General features: G+C 43.9%; 4 pseudogenes; all 4 read left to right on the forward strand.

Moving 5' to 3' along the window:
* Window positions 1-18,381: 18,381 nt before the first annotated feature.
* LOC149582462 (5S ribosomal RNA) lies at window positions 18,382-18,500 on the forward strand (annotated as a pseudogene).
* Window positions 18,501-18,637: 137 nt separating this feature from the next.
* On the forward strand, window positions 18,638-18,756 carry LOC149582463 (5S ribosomal RNA; annotated as a pseudogene).
* Window positions 18,757-19,350: 594 nt separating this feature from the next.
* On the forward strand, window positions 19,351-19,469 carry LOC149582464 (5S ribosomal RNA; annotated as a pseudogene).
* A 360-nt stretch (window positions 19,470-19,829) lies between these two features.
* Window positions 19,830-19,948, forward strand: LOC149582465 (5S ribosomal RNA; annotated as a pseudogene).
* The last annotated feature ends 292 nt before the right edge of the window (window positions 19,949-20,240 follow it).

The following is a 20,240-nucleotide window of genomic DNA, read 5'->3' on the forward strand; positions in this document are numbered from 1 at the left end:
CGAGCCCATCCGGGAGAGGTGTTGTGAGGTCTCAGATGTGACGTAAAAAGTCAAGGTTTTTACACAATACCTGACGAGCATTTAACTTTTGTGCTTCCGTGGCGCAATGGTTAGCGCGTTCGGCTGTTAACCAATAGGTTGGTGGTTCGAGCCCATCCGGGAGCGGTGTTGTGGGATCTCAAATGTAACGTAGAAAGCCAAAGTTTTTCCACAATACGTGACGACCACTTAATTTCTGAGCTTCCGTGGCTCAATGGTTAGCGCGTTCGGCTGTTAACCAATAGGTTGGTGGTTCGAGCCCATCCGGGAGCGGTGTTGTGGGATCTCAAATGTAACGTAGAAAGCCAAAGTTTTTCCACAATACGTGACGACCATTTAATTTCTGAGCTTCCGTGGCTCAATGGTTAGCGCGTTCGGCTGTTAACCAATAGGTTGGTGGTTCGAGCCCATCCGGGAGCGGTGTTGTCAGGTCTCAGAAGTGACGTAAAAAGTCAAGGTTTTTCCACAATACCTGACGAACATTTAATTTTTGAGCTTCCTTGGCGCAATGGTTAGCGCGTTCGGCTGTTAACCGAAAGGTTGGTGGTTCGAGCCCATCCGGGAGCGGTGTTGTGACGTCTCAGATGTAACGTAAAATGTCAGAGCTTTTCCACAATACCTGACGAACATTTAATTTTTGGGCTTCCTTGGCGCAATTATTAGCGCGTTCAACTGTTAATCGAAAGGCTGGTGGTTCAAGCCCACCCGGAAGAGGTGTTGTGGGGTCTCAGATGTAGCGTAAAAAGTCAAAACTTATCCACAATACGTGACAACCATTTAATTTCTGAGCTTTCGTGGCTCAATGGTTAGCGCGTTCGGCTGTTAACCAATAGGTTGGTGGTTCGAGCCCACCCGGAAGCGGTGGTGTGGGATCTCAAATGTAACGTAGAAAGCCAAAGTTTTGCCACAATACCTGACGACCATTAAATTTTTGGGCTTCCTTGGCGCAATTGTTAGTGCGTTCGGCTGTTAACCGAAAGGTTGGTGGTTCGAGCCCAACCGGAAGAGGTGTTGTAGGGTCTCAGATGTAACGTAAAAAGTCATAACTAATCTACAATACCTGACAACCATTTAATTTCTGAGCTTCCGTGGCTCAAAGGTTAGCGCGTTCGGCTGTTAACCAATAGGTGTGTGGTTCGAGCCCATCCGGGAGCGGTGTTGTGACGTCTCAGATGTGACGTAAAAAGTCAAGGTTTTTTCCACAACATCTGACGACCATTTAAATTTTGGGCTTCCGTGGCGCAATGGTTAGCGCGTTCGGCTGTTAACCAATAGGTTGGTGGTTCGAGCCCATCCGGGAGCGGTGTTGTGAGGTCTCAGATGTGACGTAAAAAGTCAAGGTTTTTACACAATACCTGACGAGCATTTAACTTTTGGGCTTCCGTGGCGCAATGGTTAGCGCGTTCGGCTGTTAACCAATAGGTTGGTGGTTCGAGCCCATCCGGGAGAGGTGTTGTGAGGTCTCAGATGTGACGTAAAAAGTCAAGGTTTTTACACAATACCTGACGAGCATTTAACTTTTGTGCTTCCGTGGCGCAATGGTTAGCGCGTTCGGCTGTTAACCAATAGGTTGGTGGTTCGAGCCCATCCGGGAGCGGTGTTGTGGGATCTCAAATGTAACGTAGAAAGCCAAAGTTTTTCCACAATACGTGACGACCATTTAATTTCTGAGCTTCCGTGGCTCAATGGTTAGCGCGTTCGGCTGTTAACCAATAGGTTGGTGGTTCGAGCCCATCCGGGAGCGGTGTTGTCAGGTCTCAGAAGTGACGTAAAAAGTCAAGGTTTTTCCACAATACCTGACGAACATTTAATTTTTGAGCTTCCTTGGCGCAATGGTTAGCGCGTTCGGCTGTTAACCGAAAGGTTGGTGGTTCGAGCCCATCCGGGAGCGGTGTTGTGACGTCTCAGATGTAACGTAAAATGTCAGAGCTTTTCCACAATACCTGACGAACATTTAATTTTTGGGCTTCCTTGGCGCAATTATTAGCGCGTTCAACTGTTAATCGAAAGGCTGGTGGTTCAAGCCCACCCGGAAGAGGTGTTGTGGGGTCTCAGATGTAGCGTAAAAAGTCAAAACTTATCCACAATACGTGACAACCATTTAATTTCTGAGCTTTCGTGGCTCAATGGTTAGCGCGTTCGGCTGTTAACCAATAGGTGTGTGGTTCGAGCCCATCCGGGAGCGGTGTTGTGACGTCTCAGATGTGACGTAAAAAGTCAAGGTTTTTTCCACAACATCTGACGACCATTTAAATTTTGGGCTTCCGTGGCGCAATGGTTAGCGCGTTCGGCTGTTAACCAATAGGTTGGTGGTTCGAGCCCATCCGGGAGCGGTGTTGTGAGGTCTCAGTTGTAACGTAAAATGTCAGAGTTTTTCCACAATACCTGACGAACATTTAATTTTTGGGCTTCCGTGGCGCAATGATTAGCGCGTTCAGCTGTTAATCGAAAGGTTGAAGGTTCGAGCCCACCCGGGAGAGGTGTTGTAGGGTCTCAGATGTAACGTAAAAAGTCATAACTTATCAACAATACCTGACAACCATTTAATTTCTGAGCTTCCGTGGCTCAAAGGTTAGCGCGTTCGGCTGTTAACCAATAGGTGTGTGGTTCGAGCCCATCCGGGAGCGGTGTTGAGACGTCTCAGATGTGACGTAAAAAGTCAAGGTTTTTTCCACAACACCTGACGACCATTTAAAATCTGAGCTTCCGTGGCTCAATGGTTAGCGAATTCGGCTGCTAACAAATAGGTTGGTGGTTCGAGCCCACCCGGGAGCGGTGTTTTGGGATCTCAAATGTAACGTTGAAAGCCAAAATTTTTCCACAATAACTGACGACCATTTAATTTTTGGGCTTCCGTGGCGCAATGGTCAGCGCGTTCAGCTGTTAACCGAAAGGTTGGTGGTTCGAGCCCATCCGGGAGCGGTGTTGTGACGTCTCAGATGTAACGTAAAATGTCAGAGTTTTTCCACAATACCTGACGAACATTTAATTTTTGGGCTTCCGTGGCGCAATTATTAGCGCGTTCAACTGTTAATCGAAAGGCTGGTGGTTCAAGCGCACCCGGAAGAGGTGTTGTGGGGTCTCAGATGTAGCGTAAAAAGTCAAAACTTATCCACAATACGTGACAACCATTTAATTTCTGAGCTTCCGTGGCTCAATGGTTAGCGCGTTCGGCTGTTAACCAATAGTTTGGTGGTTCGAGCCCACCCGGGAGCGGTTGGTGTAGGATCTCAAATGTAACGTAGAAAGCCAAAGTTTTGCCACAATACCTGACGACCATTAAATTTTTGGGCTTCCGTGGCGCAATTATTAGCGCGTTCAACTGTTAATCGAAAGGCTGGTGGTTCGAGCCCAACCGGAAGAGGTGTTGTAGGGTCTCAGATGTAACGTAAAAAGTCATAACTTATCCACAATACCTGACAACCATTTAATTTCTGAGCTTCCGTGGCTCAAAGGTTAGCGCGTTCGGCTGTTAACCAATAGGTGTGTGGCTCGAGCCCATCCGGGAGCGGTGTTGTGACGTCTCAGATGTGACGTAAAAAGTCAAGGTTTTTTCCACAACACCTGACGACCATTTAATTTTTGGGCTTCCGTGGCGCAATGGTTAGCGCGTTCGGCTGTTAACCAATAGGTTGGTGGTTCGAGCCCATCCGGGAGCGGTGTTGTGAGGTCTCAGATGTAACGTAAAATGTCAGAGTTTTTCCACAATACCTGACGAACATTTAATTTTTGGGCTTCCGTGGCGCAATGATTAGCGCGTTCAGCTGTTAATCGAAAGGTTGAAGGTTCGAGCCCACCCGGGAGAGGTGTTGTGGGGTCTCAGATGTAGCGTAAAAAGTCAAAACTTTTCCACAATACGTGACAACCATTTAATTTCTGAGCTTCCGTGGCTCAATGGTTAGCGCGTTCGGCTGTTAACCAATAGGTTGGTGGTTCGAGCCCATCCGGGAGCGGTGTTGTGAGGTCTCAGATGTGACGTAAAAAGTCAAGGTTTTTACACAATACCTGACGAGCATTTAACTTTGGGCTTCCGTGGCTCAATGGTTAGCGCGTTCGGCTGTTAACCAATAGGTTGGTGGTTCGAGACCATCCGGGAGCGGTGTTGTGACGTCTCAGATGTAGCGTAAAAAGTCAAAACTTTTCCACAATACGTGACAACCATTTAATTTCTGATCTTCCGTGGCGCAATGGTTATCGCGTTCAGCTGCTATTCAAAAAACTGGTGGTTTGAGCCCTCCCGGGAGCGGTGTTGTGACGTCTCAAATGTAACATAAAATGTCAGAGTTTTTCCACAATACCTGTCGAACATTGAATTTTTGGGCTTCCGTGGCGCAATGGTTAGCGCGTTCAGCTGTTAATCGAAAGGTTGGTGGTACGAGCCCACCCGGGAGAGGTGTTGTGGGGTCTCAGATGTAGCGTAAAAAGTCAAAACTTTTCCACAACACGTGACAACCATTTAATTTCTGAGCTTCCGTGGCTCAATGATTGGCGCGTTCGGCTGTTAACCAATAGGTTGGTGGTTCGAGCCCACCCGGGAGCGGTGTTGTGGGATCTCAAATGTAACGTAAAAATTCAAGGTTTTTCCACAATACCTGACGAACATTTAATTTTTGGGGTTCCTTGGGGCAATGGTTAGCTCGTTCGGCTGTTAACCGAAAGGTTGGTGGTTCGATGCCAACCGGGAGAGGTGTTGTAGGGTATCAGATATAACGTAATAAGTCATAACTTATCCACAATACCTGACAACCATTTAATTTCTGAGCTTCCGTGGCTCAATGGTTATCGCGTTCGGCTGTTAACCAATAGATTTGTGGTTCGAGCCCATCCGGGATGCGGTGTTGTGAGGTCTCAGATGTAACGTAAAATGTCAGAGTTTTTCACAATACCTGACGAACATTTAATTTTTGGGCTTCCGTGGCGCAATGATTAGCGCGTTCAGCTGTTAATCGAAAGGTTGAAGGTTCGAGCCCACCCGGGAGAGGTGTTGTGGGGTCTCAGATGTAGCGTAAAAAGTCAAAACTTTTCCACAATACGTGACAACCATTTAATTTCTGAGCTTCCGTGGCTCAATGGTTAGCGCGTTCGGCTGTTAACCAATAGGTTGGTGGTTCGAGCCCATCCGGGAGCGGTGTTGTGAGGTCTCAGATGTGACGTAAAAAGTCAAGGTTTTACACAATACCTGACGAGCATTTAACTTTGGGCTTCCGTGGCTCAATGGTTAGCGCGTTCGGCTGTTAACCAATAGGTTGGTGGTTCGACCCCATCCGGGAGCGGTGTTGTGAGGTCTCAGATGTAACGTAAAATGTCAGAGTTTTTCCACAATACCTGACAAACATTTAATTTTTGGGTTTCCGTGACGCAATGATTAGCGCGTTCAGCTGTTAATCGAAAGGTTGAAGGTTCGAGCCCACCCGGGAGAGGTGTTGTGGGGTCTCAGATGTAGCGTAAAAAGTCAAAACTTTTCCACAATACGTGACAACCATTTAATTTCTGAGCTTCCGTGGCTCAATGGTTAGCGCGTTCAGCTGTTAACCAATAGGTTGGTGGTTCGAGCCCATCCGGGAGCGGTATATTGACGTCTCAGATGTGACGTTAAAAGTCAAGGTTTTTCCAAAATACATGACGACCATTTAATTTTTGGGCTTCCGTGGCGCAATGGTTAGCGCGTTCAGCTGCTATTCAAAAGACTGGTGGTTTGAGCCCTCCCGGGAGCGGTGTTGTGACGTCTCAAATGTAACATAAAATGTCAGAGTTTTTCCACAATACCTGTCGAACATTGAATTTTTGGGCTTCCGTGCGCAATGATTAGCGCGATCAGCTGTTAATCGAAAGGTTGGTGGTACGAGCCCACCCGGGAGAGGTGTTGTGGGGTCTCAGATGTAGCGTAAAAGGTCATAACTTTTCCACAATACGTGACAACCATTTAATTTCTGAGCTTCCGTGGCTCAATGGTTAGCGCGTTCGGCTGTTAACCAATAGGTTAGTGGTTCGAGCCCATCCGGGAACGGTGTTGTGAGGTCTCAGATGTGACGTAAAAAGTCAAGGTTTTTACACAATACCTGACGAGCATTTAATTTTTGGGCTTCCGTGGCGCAATGGTTAGCGCGTTCGGCTGTTAACCAATAGGTTGGTGGTTCGGCCCCTGTTTGTCGTAGAGCCGAGATATTAAGCAAAATGTTCGTCAACTTTGGTATCGTCTCACTTATTTTTATTATGTTACTTATGATTTTTGCACTAAACTTTGGAGGCTCATAACTCTTGTTCTACAAGAGATACTGGGATCTCCTTTGGATATGTTATAGTACTCTTTGCTCCCCATACAAGGATACTTTAAACTTGAGGCTACCTCAATATCGTCGTCAACTTATTTTTTGTCTCACTTATTGTTAGAAGGTTACTTTTGATTTTTGAAAATAAACTTTGCAGGCTCGTAACTCTGGTTCTACCAGAGATACGGGGATGTAAATAATGTGACCTTGACACAAATGTTCGGATAATTATAAAGGTCTTTGCATGTTCCAAGCAAAAAAAAAACTTCGCGGTTTCGAACCTGTGGCCTACCGAGAGTGAGGCGGATGCGATAACCGCTACACTAAAGATATGTTATTATTTTTAATCGAAAGAACAGGGTCAAGTAATTAAGTAATACGTGAACAAACAAACCCCTCCATAGAAAATGCATTAGACTATACTTTGCAGGCTCGTAACTCTGTTTCTACTGGAGATACGGGGATGTCCTTTGAGTATGTTATAGTCCAATTTGTCCCCCATCTAACCATACTAAAAACATTGAGCTACGACAAACAGCAGTCGAGTAATTAAGCTAATCGTAAACAAACAAACCCCTCCATAGGAAATGCATTAGACTATACTTTGCAGGCCCATAACTCTGTGTCTACTAGAGATACGGGGATGTCCTTAGGATATGTTATAGTCCAAATTGTCCCCCATCTAACCTTACTAAAAACTTTGGGCTACGACAAACAGGGGCCGAGTACTTAAGCAAAACGTAACGAAACAAACCCCCTCCATAGGAAATGCATTAGACTATACTTTGCAGGCTCGTAAATCTGTTTCTACTGGAGATACGGGGATGTCCTTTGAGTATGTTATAGTCCAATATGTCTCCCATCTAACCATACTACAAATAATGAGCTACGACAAACAAGGGCCGAGTAATTAAGCTAAACGTAAACAAACAACCCGTCCATAGGAAATGCATTAGACTATATTTTGCAGGCCCATAACTCTGTGTCTACTAGAGATACGGGGATGTCCTTAGGATATGTTATAGTCCAAATTGTCCCCCATCTAACCATACTAAAAACATTGAGCTACGACAAACATTGGCCGAGATATTAAGCAAAATGTTCGTCAACTTTGGTATCGTCTCACTTATTTTTATTATGTTACTTATGATTTTTGCACTAAACTTTGGAGGCTCATAACTCTTGTTCTACAAGAGATACTGGGATCTCCTTTGGATATGTTATAGTACTCTTTGCTCCCCATACAAGGATACTTTAAACTTGAGGCTACCTCAATATCGTCGTCAACTTATTTTTTGTCTCACTTATTGTTAGAAGGTTACTTTTGATTTTTGAAAATAAACTTTGCAGGCTCGTAACTCTGGTTCTACCAGAGATACGGGGATGTAAATAATGTGACCTTGACACAAATGTTCGGATAATTATAAAGGTCTTTGCATGCTCCAAGCAAAAAAAAAACTTCGCGGTTTCGAACCTGTGGCCTACCGAGAGTGAGGCGGATGCGATAACCGCTACACTAAAGATATGTTATTATTTTTAATCGAAAGAACAGGGTCAAGTAATTAAGTAATACGTGAACAAACAAACCCCTCCATAGAAAATGCATTAGACTATACTTTGCAGGCTCGTAACTCTGTTTCTACTGGAGATACGGGGATGTCCTTTGAGTATGTTATAGTCCAATTTGTCCCCCATCTAACCATACTAAAAACATTGAGCTACGACAAACAGCAGTCGAGTAATTAAGCTAATCGTAAACAAACAAACCCCTCCATAGGAAATGCATTAGACTATACATACTAAAAACATTGAGCTACGACAAACAGGGGCCGAGATATTAAGCAAAATGTTCGTCAACTTTGGTATCGTCTCACTTATTTTTATTATGTTACTTATGATTTTTGCACTAAACTTTGGAGGCTCATAACTCTTGTTCTACAAGAGATACTGGGATCTCCTTTGGATATGTTATAGTACTCTTTGCTCCCCATACAAGGATACTTTAAACTTGAGGCTACCTCAATATCGTCGTCAACTTATTTTTTGTCTCACTTATTGTTAGAAGGTTACTTGCATTTCCTTTGGACGGGTTGTTTGTTTTAGTGTAGCGGTTATCGCATCCGCCTCACTCCCGGAAGGCCACAGGTTCGAAACCGCGAAGTTTTTTTTTATAATTATCCGAACATTTGTGTCAAGGTCACATTATTTACATCCCCGTATCTCTGGTAGAACCAGAGTTACGAGCCTCCAGAATTTAGTCTAATGGATTTCCTATGGAGGGGTTTGTTTGTTTACGATTAGCTTAATTACTCGACTACTGTTTGTCGTAGCTCAATGTTTTTAGTATGGTTAGATGGGGGACAAATTGGACTATAACATACTCAAAGGACATCCCCGTATCTACAGTAGAAACAGATTTACGAGCCTGCAAAATATAGTCTAATGCATTTTCTATGGAGGGGTTTGTTTGTTCGCGTATTGCTTAATTACTTGACCCTGTTCTTTCGATTAAAAATAATAACATATCTTTAGTGTAGCGGTTATCGCATCCGCCTCACTCACGGAAGGCCACAGGTTCGAAACCGCGAGGTTTTTTTTTTTGCTTGGAACATGCAAAGACCTTTATAATTATCCGAACATTTGTGTCAAGGTCACATTATTTACATCCCCGTATCTCTGGTAGAACCAGAGTTACGAGCCTCCAGAATTTAGTCTAATGTATTTCCTATGGAGGGGTTTGTTTGTTTACGATTAGCTTAATTACTCGACTACTGTTTGTCGTAGCCCTAATTCTTAGTATGGCTAGATGGGGGACAAATTGGTCTATAACATACTCAAAGGACATCCCCGTATCTCCAGTAGAAACAGAGTTACGAGCCTGCAAAGTTTATTTTCAAAAATCAAAAGTAACCTTCTAACAATAAGTGAGACAAAAAGTAAGTTGACGACGATATTGAGGTAGCCTCAAGTTTAAAGTATCCTTGTATGGGGAGCATAGAGTACTATAACATATCCAAAGGAGATCCCAGTATCTCTTGTAGAACAAGAGTTATGAGCCTCCAAAGTTTAGTGCAAAAATCATAAGTAACATAATAAAAATAAGTGAGACGATACCAAAGTTGACGAACATTTTGCTTAATATCTCGGCCCCTGTTTGTCGTAGCTCAATGTTTTTAGTATGGTTAGATGGGGGACAATTTGGACTATAACATATCCTAAGGACATCCCCGTATCTCTAGTAAACACAGAGTTATGGGCCTGCAAAGCATAGTCTAATGCATTTCCTTTGGACGGGTTGTTTGTTTACGTTTAGCTTAATTACTCGGCCCCTGTTTTTCGTAGCTCAATGTTTTTAGTATGGTTAGATGGGGGACAAATTGGAATATAACATACTCAAAGGACATCGCCGTATCTACAGTAGAAACAGAGTTACGAGCCTCCAGAATTTAGTCTAATGTATTTCCTATAATCCAATTTGTCCCCCATCTAACCGTACTAAAAACATTGAGCTACGACAAACAGTAGTCGAGTAATTAAGCTAATCGTAAACAAACAAACCCCTCATAGGAAATCCATTAGACTAAATTCTGGAGGCTCGTAACTCTGGTTCTACCAGAGATACGGGGATGTAAATAATGTGACCTTGACACAAATGTTCGGATAATTATAAAAAAAAACTTCGCGGTTTCGAACCTGTGGCCTTCCGGGAGTGAGTCGGATGCGATAACCGCTACACTAAAGATATGTTATTATTTTTAATCGAAAGAACAGGGTCAAGTAATTAAGCAATACATGAACAAACAAACCCCTCCATAGAAAATGCATTAGAGTATACTTTGCAGGCTCGTAACTCTGTTTCTACTGTAGATACGGCGATGTCCTTTGAGTATGTTATATTCCAATTTGTCCCCCATCTAACCATACTAAAAACATTGAGCTACGAAAAACAGGGGCCGAGTAATTAAGCTAAACGTAAACAAACAACCCGTCCATAGGAAATACATTAGACTAAATTCTGGAGGCTCGTAACTCTGGTTCTACCAGAGATACGGGGATGTAAATAATGTGACCTTGACACAAATGTTCGGATAATTATAAAAAAAAACTTCGCGGTTTCGAACCTGTGGCCTTCCGGGAGTGAGGCGGATGCGATAACCGCTACACTAAAGATATGTTATTATTTTTAATCGAAAGAACAGGGTCAAGTAATTAAGCAATACATGAACAAACAAACCCCTCCATAGAAAATGCATTAGAGTATACTTTGCAGGCTCGTAACTCTGTTTCTACTGTAGATACGGCGATGTCCTTTGAGTATGTTATATTCCAATTTGTCCCCCATCTAACCATACTAAAAACATTGAGCTACGAAAAACAGGGGCCGAGTAATTAAGCTAAACGTAAACAAACAACCCGTCCATAGGAAATACATTAGACTAAATTCTGGAGGCTCGTAACTCTGGTTCTACCAGAGATACGGGGATGTAAATAATGTGACCTTGACACAAATGTTCGGATAATTATAAAAAAAAACTTCGCGGTTTCGAACCTGTGGCCTTCCGGGAGTGAGGCGGATGCGATAACCGCTACACTAAAGATATGTTATTATTTTTAATCGAAAGAACAGGGTCAAGTAATTAAGCAATACATGAAGAAACAAACCCCTCCATAGAAAATGCATTAGACTATACTTTGCAGGCTCGTAACTCTGTTTCTACTGTAGATACGGCGATGTCCTTTGAGTATGTTATATTCCAATTTGTCCCCCATCTAACCATACTAAAAACATTGAGCTACGAACAGCAGGGGCCGAGTAATTAAGCTATACGTAAACAAACAACCCGACAATAGGAAATACATTAGACTAAATTCTGGAGGCTCGTAACTCTGGTTCTACCAGAGATACGGGGATGTAAATAATGTGACCTTGACACAAATGTTCGGATAATTATAAAAAAAAACTTCGCGGTTTCGAACCTGTGGCCTTCCGGGAGTGAGGCGGATGCGATAACCGCTACACTAAAGATATGTTATTATTTTTAATCGAAAGAACAGGGTCAAGTAATTAAGCAATACATGAACAAACAAACCCCTCCATAGAAAATGCATTAGAGTATACTTTGCAGGCTCGTAACTCTGTTTCTACTGTAGATACGGCGATGTCCTTTGAGTATGTTATATTCCAATTTGTCCCCCATCTAACCATACTAAAAACATTGAGCTACGAAAAACAGGGGCCGAGTAATTAAGCTAAACGTAAACAAACAACCCGTCCAAAGGAAATGCCTTAGACTATGCTTTGCAGGCCCATAACTCTGTGTTTACTAGAGATACGGGGATGTCCTTAGGATATGTTATAGTCCAAATTGTCCCCCATCTAACCATACTAAAAACATTGAGCTAGGACAAACAGGGGCCGAGATATTAAGCAAAATGTTCGTCAACTTGGTATCGTCTCACTTATTTTTATTATGTTACTTATGATTTTTGCACTAAACTTTGGAGGCTCATAACTCTTGTTCTACAAGAGATACTGGGATCTCCTTTGGATATGTTATAGTACTCTTTGCTCCCCATACAAGGATACTTTAAACTTGAGGCTACCTCAATATCGTCGTCAACTTACTTTTTGTCTCACTTATTGTTAGAAGGTTACTTTTGATTTTTGAAAATAAACTTTGCAGGCTCGTAACTCTGTTTCTACTGGAGATACGGGGATGTCCTTTGAGTATGTTATAGACCAATTTGTCCCCCATCTAGCCATACTTAGAATTAGGGCTACGACAAACAGTAGTCGAGTAATTAAGCTAATCGTAAACAAACAAACCCCTCCATAGGAAATACATTAGACTAAATTCTGGAGGCTCGTAACTCTGGTTCTACCAGAGATACGGGGATGTAAATAATGTGACCTTGACACAAATGTTCGGATAATTATAAAAAAAACTTCGCGGTTTCGAACCTGTGGCCTTCCGGGAGTGAGGCGGATGCGATAACCGCTACACTAAAGATATGTTATTATTTTTAATCGAAAGAACAGGGTCAAGTAATTAAGCAATACATGAACAAACAAACAGCCGAACGCGCTAACCTTTGAGCCACGGAAGCTCAGAAATTAAATGGTTGTCAGGTATTGTAGATAAGTTATGACTTTTTACGTTACATCTGAGACCCTACAACACCTCTTCCGGTTGGGCTCGAACCACCAACCTTTCGGTTAACAGCCGAACGCACTAACAATTGCGCCAAGAAGGCCCAAAAATTTAATGGTCGTCAGGTATTGTGGCAAAACTTTGGCTTTCTACGTTACATATGAGATCCCACACCACCGCTCCCGGGTGGGCTCGAACCACCAACCTATTGGTTAACAGCCGAACGCGCTAACCATTGAGCCACGGAAGCTCAGAAATTAAATGGTTGTCAGGTATTGTGGATAAGTTATGACTTTTTACGTTACATGTGTGACCCTACAACACCTCTTCCGGTTGGGCTCGAACCACCAACCTTTCGGTTAACAGCCGAACGCGCTAACCATTGCGCCAAGGAAGCCCAAAAATTAAATGTTCGTCATTTATTGTGGAAAAACTCTGACATTTTACGTTACATCTGAGACGTCACAACACCGCTCCCGGATGGGCTCGAACAACCCACCTATTGGTTAACAGCCGAACGCGCTAACCATTGCGCCACGGAAGCCGAAAAATTAAATGTTCGTCAGGTATTGTGGAAAAACTCTGACATTTTACGTTAAATCTGAGACCTCACAACACCGCTCCCGGATGGGCTCGAACCACCAACCTATTGGTTAACAGCCGAACGCGCTAACCATTGAGCCACGGAAGCTCAGAAATTAAATGGTTGTCAGGTATTGTGGATAAGTTATGACTTATTACGTTACATCTGAGACCCTACAACACCTCTCCCGGTTGGGCTCGAACAACCAACCTTTCGGTTAACAGCCGAACGCGCTAACCGTTGCGCCAAGGAAGCCCAAAATTAAATGTTCGTCAGGTATTGTGGAAAAACCTTGACTTTTTACGTCACTTCTGAGACCTCACAACACCGCTCCCGGATGGGCTCGAACCACCAACCTATTGGTTAACAGCCGAACGCGCTAACCATTGAGCCACGGAAGCTCAGAAATTAAATGGTCGTCACGTATTGTGGAAAAACTTTGGCTTTCTACGTTACATTTGAGATCCCACAACACCGCTCCCGGGTGGGCTCGAACCACCAACCTATTGGCTAACAGCCGAACGCGTTAACCATTGCGCCACGGAAGCCCAAAAATTAAATGGTCGTCAGGTATTGTGGAAAAACTTTGGCTTTCTACGTTACGTTTGAGATCCCACAACGCCGCTCCCGGGTGGGCTCGAACCACTAACCTATTTGTTAACTGCTGAACGCGCTAACCATTGCGCCAAGGAAGCCCAAAAATTAAATGTTCGTCAGGTATTGTGGAAAAACCTTGACTTTTTACGTCACTTCTGAGACCTCACAACACCGCTCCCGGATGGGCTCGAACCACCAACCTATTGGTTAACAGCCGAACGCGCTAACCATTGAGCCACGGAAGCTCAGAAATTAAATGGTCGTCACGTATTGTGGAAAAACTTTGGCTTTCTACGTTACATTTGAGATCCCACAACACCGCTCCCGGGTGGGCTCGAACCACCAACCTATTGGTTAACAGCCGAACGCGTTAACCATTGCGCCACGGAAGCCCAAAAATTAAATGGTTGTCAGGTATTGTGGAAAAACTTTGGCTTTCTACGTTACGTTTGAGATCCCACAACGCCGCTCCCGGGTGGGCTCGAACCACTAACCTATTTGTTAACTGCTGAACGCGCTAACCATTGCGCCACGGAAGCCCAAAAATTAAATGCTCGTCAGGTATTGTGTAAAAACCTTGACTTTTTACGTCACATCTGAGACCTCACAACACCGCTCCCGGATGGGCTCGAACCACCAACCTATTGGTTAACAGCCGAAAGCGCTAACCATTGAGCCACGGAAGCTCAGAAATTAAATGGTTGTCACGTATTGTGGAAAAGTTTTGAATTTTTACGCTACATCTGAGACCCCACAACACCTCTCCCGGGTGGGCTCGAACCTTCAACCTTTCGATTAACAGCTGAACGCGCTAATCATTGCGCCACGGAAGCCCAAAAATTAAATGGTCGTCAGGTATTGTGGAAAAACTTTGGCTTTCTACGTTACGTTTGAGATCCCACAACACCGCGCCCGGGAGGGCTCGAACCACCAACCTATTGGTTAACAGCCGAACGCCCTAACCATTGCGCCACGGAAGCCCAAAAATTAAATGATCGTCAGGTATTGTGGAAAAACTTTAGCTTTCTACGTTACATTTGAGATCCCACAACGCCGCTCCCGGGTGGGCTCGAACCACTAACCTATTGGTTAACAGCCGAACGCGCTAACCATTGAGCCACGGAGGCTCAGAAATTAAATGGTTGTCACGTATTGTGGAAACGTTTTGACTTTTTACGCTACATCTGAGACCCCACAACACCTCTCCCGGGTGGGCTCGAACCACCAACCTTTCGATTAACAGCTGAACGCGCTAACCATTGCGCCACGGAAGCCCAAAAATTCAATGTTCGTCAGGTATTGTGGAAAAACTCTGACATTTTATGTTACATCTGAGACGTCACAACACCGCTCCCGGGAGGGCTCAAACCACCAGTCTTTTGAACAGCAGCTGAACGCGCTAACCATTGCGCAACGGAAGCCCAAAAATTAAATGGTCGTCCGGTGTTGTGGAAAAACTTTGACTTTTAACGTCACATCTGAGACGTCACAACACCGCTCCCGGATGGGCTCGAACCACCAACCTATTGGTTAACAGGCGAACGCGCTAACCATTGAGCCACGGAAGCTCAGAATTTAAATGGTTGTCACGTATTGTGGAAAAGTTTTGACTTTTTACGCTACATCTGAGACCCCACAACACCTCTCTCGGGTGGGCTCGAACCTTCAACCTTTCGATTAACAGCTGAACGCGCTAATCATTGCGCCACGGAAGCCCAAAAATTAAATGGTCGTCAGGAGCTGTGGAAAAAGCCTTGACTTTTTACGTCACATCTGAGACGTCACAACACCGCTCCCGGATGGGCTCGAACCACACACCTATTCGTTAACAGCCGAAAGCGCTAACCATTGAGCCAAGGAAGCTCAAACTTAAATGGTTGTCACGTATTGTGGAAAAGTTTTGAATTTTTACGCTACATCTGAGACCCCACAACACCTCTCCCGGGTGGGCTCGAACCTTCAACCTTTCGATTAACAGCTGAACGCGCTAATCATTGCGCCACGGAAGCCCAAAAATTAAATGGTCGTCAGGTATTGTGGAAAAACTTTGGCTTTCTACGTTACGTTTGAGATCCCACAACACTGCGCCCGGGAGGGCTCGAACCACCAACCTATTGGTTAACAGCCGAACGCCCTAACCATTGCGCCACGGAAGCCCAAAAATTAAATGATCGTCAGGTATTGTGGAAAAACTTTGGCTTTCTACGTTACATTTGAGATCCCACAACGCCGCTCCCGGGTGGGCTCGAACCACTAACCTATTGGTTAACAGCCGAACGCGCTAACCATTGAGCCACGGAGGCTCAGAAATTAAATGGTTGTCACGTATTGTGGAAACGTTTTGACTTTTTACGCTACATCTGAGACCCCACAACACCTCTCCCGGGTGGGCTCGAACCACCAACCTTTCGATTAACAGCTGAACGCGCTAACCATTGCGCCACGGAAGCCCAAAAATTCAATGTTCGTCAGGTATTGTGGAAAAACTCTGACATTTTATGTTACATCTGAGACGTCACAACACCGCTCCCGGGAGGGCTCAAACCACCAGTCTTTTGAACAGCAGCTGAACGCGCTAACCATTGCGCAACGGAAGCCCAAAAATTAAATGGTCGTCCGGTGTTGTGGAAAAACTTTGACTTTTTACGTCACATCTGAGACGTCACAACACCGCTCCCGGATGGGCTCGAACCACCAACCTATTGGTTAACAGGCGAACGCGCTAACCATTGAGCCACGGAAGCTCAGAATTTAAATGGTTGTCACGTATTGTGGAAAAGTTTTGACTTTTTACGCTACATCTGAGACCCCACAACACCTCTCTCGGGTGGGCTCGAACCTTCAATCTTTCGATTAACAGCTGAACGCGCTAATCATTGCGCCACGGAAGCCCAAAAATTAAATGGTCGTCAGGTGCTGTGGAAAAAGCCTTGACTTTTTACGTCACATCTGAGACGTCACAACACCGCTCCCGGATGGGCTCGAACCACACACCTATTCGTTAACAGCCGAACGCGCTAACCTTTGAGCCAAGGAAGCCCAAAAATTTAATGGTCGTCAGGTATTGTGGCAAAACTTTGGCTTTCTACGTTACATTTGAGATCCCACACCACCGGTCCCGGGTGGGCTCGAACCACCAACCTATTGGTTAACAGCCGAATTCGCTAACCATTGAGCCACGGAAGCTCAGAATTTAAGTGGTTGTCACATATTGTGGAAAAGTTTTGACATTTTACGTTACATATGAGACGTCACAACACCGCTCCCGGATGGGCTCGAACCACCAACCTTTCGGTTAACAGCTGAACGCGCTAATCATTGCGCCACGGAAGCCCAAAAATTAAATGTTCGTCAGGTATTGTGGAAAAACTCTGACATTTTACGTTACATCTGAGACCTCACAACACCGCTCCCGGATGGGCTCGAACCACCAACCTATTGGTTAACAGCCGAACGCGCTAACCATTGCGCCACGGAAGACCAAAAATTAAATGGTCGTCAGGTGTTGTGGAAAAAACCTTGACTTTTTACGTCACATCTGAGACGTCACAAAACCGCTCCTGGATGGGCTCGAACCACACACCTATTGGTTAACAGCCGAACGCGCTAACCTTTGAGCCACGGAAGCTCAGAAATTAAATGGTTGTCAGGTATTGTGGATAAGTTATGACTTTTTACGTTACATGTGTGACCCTACAACACCTCTTCCGGTTGGGCTCGAACCACCAACCTTTCGGTTAACAGCCGAACGCGCTAACCATTGCGCCAAGGAAGCCCAAAAATTTAATGGTCGTCAGGTATTGTGGCAAAACTTTGGCTTTCTACGTTACATTTGAGATCCTACACCACCGCTCCCGGGTGGGCTCGAACCACCAACCTATTGGTTAACAGCCGAACGCGCTAACCATTGAGCCACGGAAGCTCAGAAATTAAATGGTTGTCATGTATTGTGGATAAGTTTTGACTTTTTACGCTACATCTGAGACCCCACAACACCTCTTCCGGGTGGGCCTGAACCACCAGCCTTTCGATTAACAGTTGAACGCGCTAATAATTGCGCCACGGAAGCCCAAAAATTAAATGTTCGTCAGGTATTGTGGAAAAACTCTGACATTTTACGTTACATCTGAGATCTCACAACACCGCTCCCGGATGGGCTCTAACCACCAACCTATTGGTTAACAGCCGAACGCGCTAACCATTCAGCCACGGAAGCTCAGAAATTAAATGGTTGTCACGTATTGTGGAAAAGTTTTGACTTTTTACGCTACAACTGAGACGTCACAACACCGCTCCCGGATGGGCTCGAACCACCAACCTATTGGTTAACAGGCGAACGCGCTAACCATTGAGCCACGGAAGCTCAGAATTTAAATGGTTGATTCTTTTTTTTTCCTCTTTTAAATTCCAATAGATATGAAAAAAGCAAACATATTTTCTTTTTGTTATTGTTTTAAAAAGATGAAGGTTAATTTGTCTCACTTAATTTAAATTCGAATTATTATCTAGCACTCTCGGCAACGGCCATATCACGCTGAGAACAACGGTTCTCGTCCGATCGCCGACGTTAGCAGCGTCGAGCGCAGTCAGTTCTTGGGAATACTGCGTGCCGTTGGCTTTTTCACTTATGTTTTTCTCTTTTAAATTCCACCCGATATGACAAAAGCAAACATATCTTCTTTTTGTTATTGTTTTATAAAGATGAAAGTTAATTAAATTAAAATTATTAACCAGCACTCTCGGCAACGGCCATATCACGCTGAATACAGCGGTTCTCGTCCGATAACCGATGTTAAGCAGCGTCGAGCGCAGTCACTACTTGGGAGGGAGACCACTTAGGAACACTACGTGCCGTTGGCTTTTTCACTTTTTTTTCCTCTTTTAAATTTTAATAGATATGAAAAAAGCAAACATGTTTTCATTTTGTTATTGCTTTAAAATGATGAAGGTTAATTTGTCTCACTTAATTTAAATTCGAATTATTAACTAGCACTCTCGGCAACGACCATATCACGCTGAATACAGCGGTTCTCGTCCGATCACCGAAGTTAAGCAGCGTCGAGCGCAGTCAGTACTTGGGAGGGAGACCACTTAGGAACACTGCGTGCCGTTGGCTTATTCACTTTTTTTCCTCTTTTAAATTTTAATAGATATGAAAAAAGCAAACATGTTTTTTTGTTATTGTTTTAAAATGATGAAGGTTAATTTGTCTCACTTAATTTAAATTCGAATTATTAACTAGCACTCTCGGCAACGGCCATATCACGCTGAGAACACCGGTTCTCGTCCGATCGCCGACGTTAGCAGCGTCGAGCGCAGTCAGTACTTGGGAATACTGCGTGCCGTTGGCTTTTTCACTTTTGTTTCCTCTTTTAAATTCCACCCGATATGAAAAAAGCAAACATATTTTCTTTTTGTTAATGTTTTATAAAGATGAAGGTTAATTTGTCTCACTTAATTTAAATTCGAATTTTTAACTAGCACTCTCGGCAACGGCCATATCACGTTGAGAACACCGGTTCTCGTCCGATCGCCCTGGTAGCAGCGTCGAGCGCAGTCAGTACTTGGGAATACTGCGTGCCGTTGGTTTTTCACTTTTGTTTCCTCTTTTAAATTCCACCCGAATTGAAAAAAGCACACATATCTTCTTTTTGTTATTGTTCTATAAAGCTGAAAGTTAATTTAATTCAAATTATTAACTAGCACTATCGGCAACGGCCATAACACGCTGAATACACCGGTTCTCGTACGATAACCGAAGTTAAGCAGCGTCGAGCGCAGTCAGTATTTGGGAGGGCGACCACTTAGGAACACTGCGTGCCGTTAGCTTTTTCACTTTTTTTTCCTCTTTTAAATTCCAATAGATATGAAAAAAGCAAACATATCTTCTTTTTGTTATTGTTTTAGAAAGATGAGGGTTAATTTGTCTCACTTAATTTAAATTCGAATTTTTAACTAGCACTCTCGGAAACGGCCATATCACGCTGAGAACACCGGTTCTCGTCCGATCGCCGACGTTAGCAGCGTCGAGCGCAGTCAGTACTTGGGAATATTGCGTGCCGTTGGTTTTTCACTTTTGTTTCCTCTTTTAAATTCCACCCGATTTGAAAAAAGCACACATATCTTCATTTTGTTATTGTTTTATAAAGATGAAAGTTAATTAAATTCAAATTATTAACTAGCACTCTCGGCAACGGCCATATCACGCTGAATACACCGGTTCTCGTCCGATAACCGGAGTTAAGCAGCGTCGAGCGCAGTCACTACTTGGGAGGGAGACCACTTAGGAACACTGCGTGCCGTTGGCTTTTTCACTTTTTTTTCCTCTTTTAAATTCCAGTAGATTTGAAAAAAGCAAACTTATTTTCTTTTTGTTATTGTTTTAAAAAGATGATGGTTAATTTGTCTCACTTAATTTAAATTCGAATTATTACCTAGCACTCTCGGCATCGGCCATATCACGCTGAATACACCGGTTCTCGTCCGATAACCGAAGTTAAGCAGCGTCGAGCGCATACAGTACTTGGGAATACTGCGTGCCGTCGGCTTTTTCACTTTTGTTTCCTCTTTCAAATTCCACCAAATATGAAAAAAGCAAAC

This window comes from Phalangium opilio, unplaced genomic scaffold (assembly GCF_054372755.1).
Source record: "Phalangium opilio isolate 3A_F unplaced genomic scaffold, DU_Popi_V2 ptg001675l_1, whole genome shotgun sequence".
Lineage (NCBI taxonomy): Eukaryota > Metazoa > Arthropoda > Arachnida > Opiliones > Phalangiidae > Phalangium > Phalangium opilio.